The sequence below is a fragment of the Lissotriton helveticus genome, chromosome 6, assembly GCF_964261635.1.
Source record: "Lissotriton helveticus chromosome 6, aLisHel1.1, whole genome shotgun sequence".
Classification (NCBI taxonomy): domain Eukaryota; kingdom Metazoa; phylum Chordata; class Amphibia; order Caudata; family Salamandridae; genus Lissotriton; species Lissotriton helveticus.
In genome coordinates, this window is record NC_136067.1 from 1,284,957,785 (window position 1) to 1,284,970,792 (window position 13,008).

The window sequence follows — 13,008 nt, forward strand, 5'->3', positions numbered from 1 at the left end:
AGAAAAATCCACCAGAAGATTCCAGAGATATAGATTTGTAAGTAAAACGTAAATCGCAGGGGCCTCATTTATGAGGCCATGCTTCACTTTTACGCCGTCGGTGCGTCCCTTTTTGTGACGCACCAGCAGCGTAAAAAATGTGCCTTGTTGCACCATATTTACAAAGTGACGCATCTACCTAGATGCGTCACTTTGTAAACCCCTGCGCTACATTATACCTATGCCAGGTATAATCTATAAGATTTCACTGAGCCACTTCTAGGACACAAATGCGTCAATTTCTTACGCCTGCCTCACAGCAGGCGTAAGACTGATGCAGGCCCTTTCACATGGGGCATGCCCCATGTGAAAGGATACATTGCTGGAGTTGCGTCACTTTTGGTTCTTGAAGTCAGTCTATTTCGTAAGCCAACTGCCAAAAATACGATTCTCCAATACCAAAGGTACCATCCGGGCATACAAAAAGATTCAATCCCTTTTGGAGAGTTTCTTCGAATTTGAAGAAATTGCAGTACCATGTCTGAATTTCGCAAACATGGAGATGCACTAAAAGTCAGACTATTAACTAGAGGTTATTCGAACCGGTTAGTCCGACATGCCTACAAGAGGGCCAAATATTATAATAGAGAGGCCCTACTAGAAGGCAACCAACGTGTTAAGAAAGAACAAGTGGTCTGCGTGGTGAATCACTCCCCGTTCAACTTCAAACTTAAAAACATCATCCAGCGAAATTGGAAGATTTTGAATGTGGGAGATGACGAGCCAAAATTAGAAGCACCTTTGGTAGCATTTCGCAGGAACCGTAATTTACGCGACATATTGGTCCATACTAGGTATCAGAATACCAACAAGCTAAGGCAGAGTACCATTACGGGACTACCTCCCGTTCTGGGGAATCACAGGTGTGGCGGATGCCACGCTTGTGACACAGCTATTGTCACAGATTGTTTCATGCACAAAGAGAAAAAAATTGAACTTAAGGACTTCACGAACTGTCGAAGCAAGAATATAATTTATTGTATTTCTTGCCCCTGCAATATGGTCTATATTGGAGAATCTGGACGTGAATTTCGAGTGCGCCTGAGTGAACACAAATCCTCCATACGAAATCATCGAATGGAGTCACCTTTAGTTAGACACTTTCTGGAGAAATGCCATTCTGCGACTGACGTTCGCTGGTGCATTCTAGAAAAAGTAAAGGGGAGTGTTGGTACTCCTATGGACATCTCACGCAAACGACGTGAATGTTTTTGGATATTCTACTTAGACTCTGTGAAACAGGGGTTGAATGAAGAAATTCAATGGATCATCACTAAACCCTGGTAGATATCAACACAAATATTAGGTGATTTTCTGTACGCAATATGGGCAGTAATAAGGCACTGTGTGGACAGCTATGCCTGCTCAGACGGCATGTCACATAGTAGGGGGTCAGATTGGAGTATCCGCAATGACACTCAGTGTTTGCTGTATACATGCCAATCGTCATTGATTGTCATGGATTGGAATAAATATGAGTTCTCTTATGCTTTTGGAGAACATTCTATGTCAAAAATAATGATGTACAGGTAAATAGACTGACAACGTATTTTTCATATATGTCCAATTAATGGAGAAAAAAATGTTTTTTTCAACATATGGGCAGGACTGGTTGGCCTGGGACAGTGTCTTGGTGCTTTTATGATTACAGATGTCTATAGAGTGATTGACGAACTCTCTCCCTGGGTGGGGACAACTGTGTTTGCCTAAATTCATGGCGGTCCGGTGTTTGGTTCTTTACCTTGAGGATTTGCAGCAATCCCTGCACGCTGCGTTGATTACTGAAAGCGAGTTAAGAAACTAGCAGGCTCCATTCGGATAGTAAGACAACTGCAAGATGGCGACACTCTACAGAGTCCGTCATTTAGTTTCATTCCATTAGACTGTCGCGCGTGACGCAGTTAGGATGGGACGATACAATCACAGCTGCAACAGCTTATCATCTAATTCGCGGGTTTTTAAAACTAGGCGTGTTTATGACTCCACAACACCAATGAGACTGAGGACGATGGCGGCGGCGGCGGCGGCTTGCGAAGAGGATCAGACAGTGTGAACGGCTAGAACGTAAGTGCCTCTAGGTTTTTTCTGTAAGTAAATTCCTTCCAAGGCGAAGACACGCGAGCACGCCCCGGTTTAGGACGTAGAGATACCCAACTGAAGTTTATACTATAAGTTGGTATAGTGCTGAAAATAAAAATCTTTTTGCACTTGTTTAGACAGCGCGGTGATTTACTTACTAATACCGATAGCGGGATGATGTCAATTTTGCATATGTGTGCGACCATTCGGACAGCCAGATTGTTGGATATGCCCCATGTCAAAAAGTGTAGGTGTTTACTAAATTCGAACATCACAAACTAAAGATGAGAACTAGGGTGTGATGTGACACGAAAGCAGTCAAACGGAAGCTGTATGGGTGTTCCGTCTTTCACCTTGCTAACTGGGCAGTTGATGGATGATAATTGTTCCATCAACCACGATAGCTAGACGTTGGTTATCTATCATAGTTCTATACATTTGTGAATAAAAGGCTGGACCAATATATGAGACATCTAGCGGTTCCCAATCACCGTTTGCCTCTTTTTTAGGCACTGGAATTCCCTCATGACGATTAGGAGAATCAAAACTGCCAGTGTTTGACATAAAAAAAGTAAGTTGATAAATGTGTACTGCACACCTAGAAAATACTTGTCAATTCGATAAAATGCTCATCGGAGGTACCTCTGATTATTTCTTTATAGAGGTGGCGTCCCCTCCTTACCGTTGAAAAAAGAAAAAAGAGAAAAAATGTATTTGATTGACTAGAAAAAGCCGTCCCCTGCCGTGGTCAGCTATTTTGTCATATTAATAAGGTAACTATCAGGTTGGGTAGTCAATCTGTCACCTTCTACAAAATAAATCATAGTAAGGTTGTATAACAAAAGGTTCTCTCATGATATATTTTTTCAGCTGCTTGTTTTACTCTACCTAAAAGGATTCATATCCGTCAACGCCTATCCGTCAGGTAATAAAGGTGGATTATCTTGTATTTGAATGATAAACAAATGTTTAGATCATTCTTTAAACACAGTAAAGACCAACAATGAGTCATTTTCTGACCTTCTTTATTTAGATGACGTGTTAGAGTACCTTCATTCCCAAAAAACATCTCTCTATATATATGGTCGTTCACTACAGAGGTATTTACCAAACAAGTGTGCTAAAATAGATTTGTCTTTGTATTCTCAATAAATTATGTATCACACTTTCTTGAACGGGTTATAAGGTTCACTGGGTGATGAGATGTGAGATTTGAAGTGTGGGTCATGTTCCAGTTTGTTGTTTCAAATATAACCTAGCACTGACTAAGTTTACAGGGCATATCTATATGAGAAACTAAATGTCATTTTTGTATATATTGTTTCAGAATTACATCCCAGGTTTAGAGGTCCTACCCCGCACTGTATCTGTCTTGGTCCTGATGAAGGTGGTCCGCATTCCTGCTAATTCCACCAAAACGCGTCGACCTTCTTCTTTCCTTTTTTTAAATCACATGACTTGGGTCATGCAGAGGACACCAGATTCCATGCTATAGGACGATATTTCTGTTGGTTATGTGATAGGATGTATGTTTGGGAAGTATACATGTGGTGTGTGTGTGTGGCTCTTTACCTGTGTTGTATATATTTCATGATGTTTTTATGAATTGGATTAGACATATATGCATAGCTTCGACATGATGAAGGATCATTTTTTGTGAAGCCTTAATGTAATATGTATATATTTTTATATTTGATATATCTGAAAACTATGACAAAATGAAAAAAAGTGATTTTTTGTATTGAAAAGGAATAAAATGAAAAAATAATTCCCATTTGGTGTAGATTTCGTTGATATATGCCCTGTGTTTGAGAGACCACTCCAATGAAAAATGTATTTATAGGTCAAGAGGGAGCTATTTCAGTTGTTTGTTGTTCTTTTCCCCTCTACTCCCTGACCTAAAAGTAAACCTTAGAGGGGGTCCCCCCTTCCCTTACTATTCAGTATCACGGTTCTTTTAACTGTGGGATCCATTGTGATAGCAATTGCATGAGTATTTGATACAACGTTCTGGACCTGGGTAATATATGGTTGTGTTTGAAGAGTTCTTTGTGATATATGTTGGTGGTGGTTCTTGTTCCTAATCTAGTATAATTTGCTCACCTTTAATAACACTATTCCGAGTGATTGATAAACCCATGATGGAAGGAATCAAAACCTTCGGGTTTTCGGACGAAGACTTCTCAGCACTGGTGGGCAGAGCTCTCACCAGTGATAATGTGATCCCGGCACATCAAAGTGAGAATGCAGAATGGACGAACCTTCTTAATATGAGAAAGAGACTGAAACGCATGGAGTCGCATGCACACTACATGCTCCAATATTTAAGATCTGGAGTGATTCCGACAGGCCTACAAGTTAGGAATGTTCCGGCCTTATTCATCGAAGTCAGAAAGTTCCTGGAGCGGTGGTCGCTTATAGCTAACCGCTGCTCCAGGGACTGGATGATGCTTATCATCGAGACGGCTAGGGACATGATGGAGGCTTTGAACAAGGAAATTATATCCTTGGAGGAAAAATTGAATTCCTCTACGGCACTGGAAGAAGCAAGGGCCAGATTGGATAGTATCAATACCGATATGACAGATTTAGAAACATACTTGACGAATAAAAAAACTGACATACTAAAAAAGGATATTAGATGGTACACTCAGGAGAAGGCATATCCATATTTACAGGCCACCTTTTACCAAGAACCCAATTATAATCAGGGACAACTAGGAAATTCCAATAGATATCGCAGGAGAGGCCTTAACTTTTCGGACACATTTTCAACTGATTCCGAAAATGAGACAGGTTATGATAATGAAGAACATCAATATGAGGGACGACCACCTCGTGGCAGAGCAATGGGGCATCAGTCTTACCGAGGCCAGTCATCCCCTTTTTAGGTCTCGTTCGAGACCTATTGCAGCTAAGATGCCTGTCAAGGGAGGACAGACAGGTGCACGAGCTGCTCAGGGTCCGTGCACGAGCTGCTCAGGGTCCGTGCACGAGCTTATGCAGGCCGGCCGAAGGCACGCACACACAGCATACACACAGACAGACGCACACATGCACGCGCGCGCACACACACACACACACACACACACACACACACACAGACACAGACACACACGCCGGCCCCCCGCACCCCCCCTTACCTGCCGCCGCCGCTGCATGGAATGACCCACATCATCTTCTCCTGCCTCGATCTTTGTTGTTTCTCCTGGATCATTTACTGCTTCCTCCTCTATATCTTGCCCTACCTTCTTCGTCTGCGGCGGTCCCAGGGCCGGTCCTAGGCATGGTCTGTATGGGCAGCTGCCCAGGGCGCCCCGCAGATCAGTGGGCCCGGCCCGACATGAAATGGGGAAAGTGCACTCGCGCAGGCAGGAAGTGGAACTAGTGCACGTCACAGTGCGCGCGCGCACCCCTAGTGGTGGTGGTGTCGTGGCGGTGCATACGATGTGGATGACTTTTTCTCGACTTGGGCTGAATGCAATTAGTAGTAAGACTGTAACTATAATTTGTAGGTATTGGAGGAGGGCAGACGTCTGCGTGTTCAGTGTGCGCAGTTTTAGTCTAATCTTTTAGTCCTCTGTTTAATATTCCTCTTTATGGCAAGCTTCAACTCTGGGTATACGCCCCATACCTTTGAGTGCTTTATCAGTCCTTTGTCGATCTTCATGTATTAGCGGACACGATGTTGCTCACATATTTTCTATTTAAGAGACATTAGCTACCAGTTCTCGGCTGAGACCATTATTTATAAGCTGATTCTTACTGTCAATCAGTTGCGATTCAGCACGTACATTATCCGTGTTGTGGGCCCAGGCTTCATAGTCCCCTTTTGATTACTTCTCCTAGTTTCAATCCGCTGTTTATCTCTGTGATTTTTCCACCGCAGCAATATTTAAATTTGGCTATAGATACGCTGCGTCTCTCGTGCATTTTCAACTATGGTGGCCATTTGATCTACTGCCTCGTGGCCCCCTATCGCGTTTTTGATATCCAGAGAAGACAAACTATCGCTGTCTTCCAGGTACGTCCTTAGTCCATTTACGCACCCTTTCAGGAATGTATCTTCGCATTTTTTAAATAAAGAATTGCGCTTCTACTTCTCTATCTGGTTTAGAAATTGTTCCGCTTTATATCTAGGGAAGTCAGCGCTGTGGCGTTTGAGCTATCATTTAGCGCGCCTGACGAGCCGCTTGCCAGTTCATGCGACATCCCTGCATCGAACACACTACCCCATAGAGTATTTCTGGTATGCTACTATTTTATATATCTCTTCTTCTTTCTTGTAAAAGCACGCAGTAATAACATGAGATATATACTTTAATGATATCTATACTGTCTGTACTTTTTCTAGACGGTCTATTATGTCCATAAGATTATCTGCGGCATCATGAATATCTACAAACCCTGCTAGGCGTTGTATCTCGAAAACCTACAACACTTACCTTGTGACTCTCATTTCACCTGCACACAGGTATGCTATTTTTAGAATTGAGCATTACCGTTCGTACCCTAGTACATGTATGTTTAGCACACCTGTACCGTTTAATATCTCGGTACACAGTCAAGTCGAGAAAATGGAATTAGTGCATATAGGCAAGATGGCTGACAGAGCCACGGTACAGAGATATTTATGGAACATCTATCATGGACTTGTTTTGTTTTTCTATTCCTCTATTTCTTTCTTTTTAACATTTTTATATATTGGTAGACAGTTATGTTGTCATAATGGTGGGCTAATTGGACGATATGACCGTGATCTTTCCGTACTCTCCCCTCGTGATCCTGCCTCATCTTATCACCTTTTAGTTCTCCTCCCTCCATCTTCCACTTTTTCCATCGATGTTCACTCATCTCCCCGCACCCTTCTCTCATCTTTAGATCCCATGCCATCTCCCACTCTCCTTCCCCCTATCTAGTCTTGTGTTTCCTAGAACTCGCAGGTATTCAGAGAGTAGGAGGCTTCTGAGTTTCTAAAAGCACTTTGCACTCCAGGAGGTCTAGCCCACACAAGAACAGTCCTCCCCCTTGAAAATCATCCTTCGTGTGCTGAATCGCGACTCTCCAGTTCAGGCGTGTGTGCTCTCTAGGGCCCAAGCATGATTAATTGTTGGCAAACTGGCCTGACCCCTACCTAGGCTAGTGACCTCTCTGTGACAAAGAGCCATGCCTTGTGGACTACCAGATCCTGTACACCTGTGCTTGCATACATTCAGTTCATAGTGGGCACTTCACACACATACACACTGCACCCTCACACACACTGTACACACTGCACCCTCACACACACTGCACACACTGCACCCTCACACACACTGCACACATTGCACCCTCACACAGACTTCACCCTCTCACACACTGCACCCTCACACACTGCACCCTCACACACACTGCACCCTCACACACTCTGCACCATCACACACTGCACACACTGCACCCTCACACACACTGTACACACTGCACCCTCACACACACTGCACCCTCACACACACTGCACCCTCACACATTGCCCACACTGCACCCTCACACACACTGCACCCTCACACACACTGCACACACTGCACCCTCACACACACTGCACCCTCACACACTGCACCCTCACACACTGCACCCTCACACACACTGCACCCTCACACACACTGCTCACACTGCACCCTCACACACTGCACCCTCACACACTGCACCCTCACACACACTGCACCCTCACACACACTGCACTCACACACACTCTGCAACCTCACACACTGCACACACTGCACCCTCACACACTCTGCACACACTGCACCCTCACACACTCTGCACACACTGCACCCTCACACACTCTGCACACACTACCCTCACACACTGCACCCACACACACTGCACCCTCACACACACTGCCCACACTGCCCCCTCACACACACTGCACACACTGCACCCTCACACACACTGCGCACTGCACCCTCACACACACTGCACATGGCACCCTCACACACACTGCACACACTGCACCCTCACACACACTGCACCCTCACACACACTGCACACACCGCACCCTCACACACTCTGCACCCTCACACACACAGCACCCTCACACACACTGCACCCTCCCACACACTGCACACACTGCACCCTCACACACACTGCACACACTGCACCCTCACACACTGCGCACCCTCACACACTGCACCCTCACACACTGCGCACCCTCACACACACAGCATCCTCACACTCTGCGCACCCTCACACTCTGCGCACCCTCACACTCTGCACACCCTCACACTCTGCACACCCTCACACTCTGCACACCCTCACACTCTGCACCCTCACATACACATGTTTCCTAGAACTCGCAGGTATTCAGAGGGTAGGAAGCTTCTGAGTTTCTAAAAGCACTTTGAACTTCAAGAGGTCTAGCCCACACAAGAACAGTCACCCCCCTTGAAAATCATCCTCCATGTGCTGAATTGCGACTCTCCAGTTCAGGCGTGTGTGCTCTCTAGGGCCCAGGCATGATTAATTGTTGGCAAACTGGCCTGACCCCTACCTAGCTAGTGACCTCTCTGTGACAAAGAGCCATGCCTTGTGGACTACCAGATCCTGTACACCTGTGCTTGCATACATTCAGTTCATAGTGGGCACTTCACACACATACACACTGCACCCTCACACACACTGTACACACTGCACCCTCACACACACTGCACACACTGCACCCTCACACACACTGCACACATTGCACCCTCACACAGACTGCACCCTCTCACACACTGCACCCTCACACACTGCACCCTCACACACACTGCACCCTCACACACTCTGCACCATCACACACTGCACACACTGCACCCTCACACACACACTGCACACACTACACCCTCACACACACTGCACACACTGCACCCACACACACTGCACCCTCACACACACTGCACCCTCACACACACTGCCCACACTGCACCCTCACACACACTGCACCCTCACACACACTGCACACACCGCACCCTCACACACTCTGCACCCTTACACACACTGCACACACTCCACCCTCACACACACTGCACCCTCACACACACACTGCACCCTCACACACTGCGCACCCTCACACTCTGCTCACCCTCAAACTCTGCGCAACCTCACACTCTGCGCACCCTCACACACTGCGCACCCTCACACACTGCGCACCCTCACACACTGCACACCCTCACACTCTGCACTGGATCATACACTCCAAATACCACTCAGTGCCACATATTTACACTGCACTCAATGCAACATACACTCCAAATACCACTCAGTGCCACATAATTGCACTCCACATAATTACACTGCAATCAATGCAACATGCACTCCAAATACCACTCAGTGACACATAATTACACGCCACATAATTACACTGCACTCAATGCAACATACACTGCAAATACCACTCAGTGCCACATGATTACACTCCACATAATTACACCGCACTCAATGCAACATACACTCCAAATACCACTCGGTGCCACATAATTACACGCCACATAATTACACTGCACTCAATGCAACATACACTCCAAATACCACTCAGTGCCACATAATTTCACGCCACATAATTACACTGCACTCAATGCAACATACACTCCAAATACCACTCAGTGCCACATAATTACACGCCACATAATTACACTGCACTCAATGCAACATACACTCCAAGTACCACTCAGTGCCACATAATTACATGCCACATAATTACACTGCACTCAATGCAACATACACTCCAAATCCCACTCAGTGCCACATAATTATATGCAAAAAACACAGTTGATGGACAGAATGTAGAACAATGTCATACATTCACCCAGGTACAAGGATCTGGGCCTAAATCCATCGTTTTTGTGCACTCCACACCACCCTGGGTTAGACACTGGCTATATGCAAATCAGCTCTGACCCTGTGCCTCATGGGAACAGTCCAGTCCGAACTACCAAGCCATGTCTTTCCCAGACCGGAATCAAGCATCCAAGGACCGGTTTCTGGCTATCAGCCTTCATTCAGCCTGGATAGCTTGACTCCAGTGGTGTGGAGAGCCTGGGACTCACGTCTAAGCATACCCAGCCCACTCGGGGTGAAAATTGCAAAAAACACAGTTGATGGACAGAATGTAGAACAATGTCATACATTCACCCCAGTACAAGGATCTGGGCCTAAATCCATCGTTTTTTTGCACTCCACACCACCCTGGGTTAGACACTGGCTATATGCAAATCAGCTCTGACCCTGTGCCTCATGGGAACAGTCCAGTCCGAACTACCAAGCCATGTCTTTCCCAGACCGGAATCAAGCATCCAAGGACCGGTTTCTGGCTATCAGCCTTCATTCAGCCTGGATAGCTTGACTCCAGTGGTGTGGAGAGCCTGGGACCTCATGGGAACAGTCCAGCCCGAACTGCCATGCCATGCCTTCCCTGGACCGGAAACAAGCTTCCGAGAACCGGTTTCTGGCATCACAGCCGTCTTCAGCCCGGCTTGCTGAATCCAGTGGCAAAGTGAGCAAGGGACTCACGTCTGAGCATACCCTGCCACGGAAGCTTGTTTCCGGTCCAGGGAAGACATGGCTTGGCAGTTCGGGCTCAACTGTTCCCATGAGGCACAGGGTCAGACTGATTTGCATATAGCCATGTCTGAACTGGGGTGGCAGAGTGGGCTAAAGAACGGTGATGGATTAACCCCAGATCTTTTGACTGGGTGTGAGTGTTTGATTGATTCAGATGCTCCGTCCATCACCACCCCCTTTTGTACCGCTTTTGGCCGCCATAAGTGTGGCAGGGTATGCTCAGACGTGAGTCCCTTGCTCACTTTGCCACTGGATTCAAGCAAGCCGGGCTGAAGACGGCTGGAATGCCAGAAACCGGTCCTCGGAAGCCTGTTTCCGGTCCAGGGAAGACATGGCTTGGCAGTTCGGGCTGGACTGTTCCCATGAGGCACAGGGTCAGACTGATTTGCATATAGCCATGTCTGAACTGGGGTGGCAGAGTGGGCTAAAGAACGGTGATGGATTAAACCCAGATCTTTTGACTGGGTGAGAGTGCTTGATTGATTCAGATGCTCCGTCCATCACCACCCCCTTTTGTACCGCATTGGACCAACTGGGCAACAGAGTGGAACACTTTCTAAAAGTTGCCCTTCTTTAAATGTGACATTAAATTTGACATTGGCATCCAGTCGGGTTTAGTGCCATGATTAATTTAATACCTTGAGATACTCATTTTAGTAGTACCATTCGGACATTAACTGGACTGAGAGGTCAGCCGGTAACTCTGTGTTAGCCAATGGGGCTACTAACAATTAGGAAGTTTTGCTGTAAGGACATATTAAAATAATGTTTTGACTTAATAATTACAGCTCCCTGCCTTAGAGCTCCATTGGCTTTCCTTAAGGGAGACTATATATATTGTGAAGGGAAGAGGGGACTTTGCCATTGGTTTAAACAGCAAAGTTGATCTAGCAGTTTCAGAGCTGCTTTTCCATGATGCAGTGGCAGGCTGGGAGCCATTTTGTACTCTGCCAAACACAAGGTGGCACAATTAGTGCTGCAGCCCTGGGTGGACACTCTGTGTTACATGCCAGAAATACCCTTTGTACCATATACTAAGGACTTAACAGTAAGTCAACATAGGCCAATTGGGTGTAGCCAATTGATCGTATAGTTCATAAGGGGCTAGAACACTGGCACTGAGGTCTGATTAGCAGGCCTCAGTGCACTCTCTGACTCAAAGAAACAGCAGCATTAGTCCAATATTTTGGGGGATATCATGCAATAAGTGGCATTTCCTTATATCAATAAATGGGAGGACAAGCTCAGCTAAAGTACAGAATCAATCAGGAACCCAGAAGTGGAAAGGGGTTCTTTGTCAAGTCCCGAAATCACACTCTTTTATAGGGTTCTAAACAAAGTTTTTCATGCATTTACTAAAGTAGTACATGGTTTACAGGCTTAAAACCAAATAGGATACGGCAAAATAGAAACATTTACTACAGAATACATTCAACTTTATTCTCATATTTCTACTACAGAAAGCTCTCACAAGCAAACGTCTACAAATGGAACAGAAAACGTTACATCCTAAGTGATTCTCCCTGGGACATCAACGCTTAATCTTCAATGGGTATACTATATTCTGAGCAATCTGTGAAAGTCTTTGTCCTTCTTTGAGGGACCCAATTAATTTTTATTCTAATGAGACATGAAAAATGCAAGTCTATGCAAGTGGTACAATAAACCGTCACAGGGCAAATTGAGTCAAAGGTATAGTTTGTTTTAAGTCAGCTCTAGTACAAATTCTCATAAATTCGGAGAATCAGTTTCAACAAAACAGCTATATCAACCCCACTTCTGATGATTCTCATCACCATAAACATGTTATTTGGTAACTTCACAAGTCAGCTGTCATCAGTTTTGGGATTTTTCATCTGACTGTTAGTGATATTCACAACAACTTTGTTAATCTAGTGTTAGAACTGGCTATTTCTGGTAGGCTAAGGCTGATGCCAAAGCCAGGCAGAAACCACCATTCTAGTCAGGGCGAGGGAGTCACAAGCCAAGATAACCCCTGCTCACCCCCCTTGGTAGCTTGGCACGAGCAGTGAGGCTAAACTCGGAGGCAATGTGTAAAGCATTTGCGCCAGCACATAACAGCAACAACATCCAAGGCACACCACAAAAGGAACTCCACACAAGGTTATATAAAAATGACTTCTGTATTGTCAAAATCACATCAGATAGAAATCACACATGTACATTGTGCCAACTGGCACGGGCAATATTCATCAGGGATTATTTACAGGACAGGGCCACATGGGCCACTGTCAGAATCAACACTTTTAGAAATAGAAATACTGTCAGAAATTAGAATAAAGGATATAAAATCAC

General features: G+C 45.5%; 1 protein-coding gene across 1 annotated transcript in view; it reads right to left on the reverse strand.

Moving 5' to 3' along the window:
* LOC144761711 (kinesin-like protein KIF28) overlaps positions 1 to 13,008 on the reverse strand; it is a 982,011-nt gene that overhangs the window by 698,892 nt on the left and 270,111 nt on the right. The window lies entirely within an intron of this gene.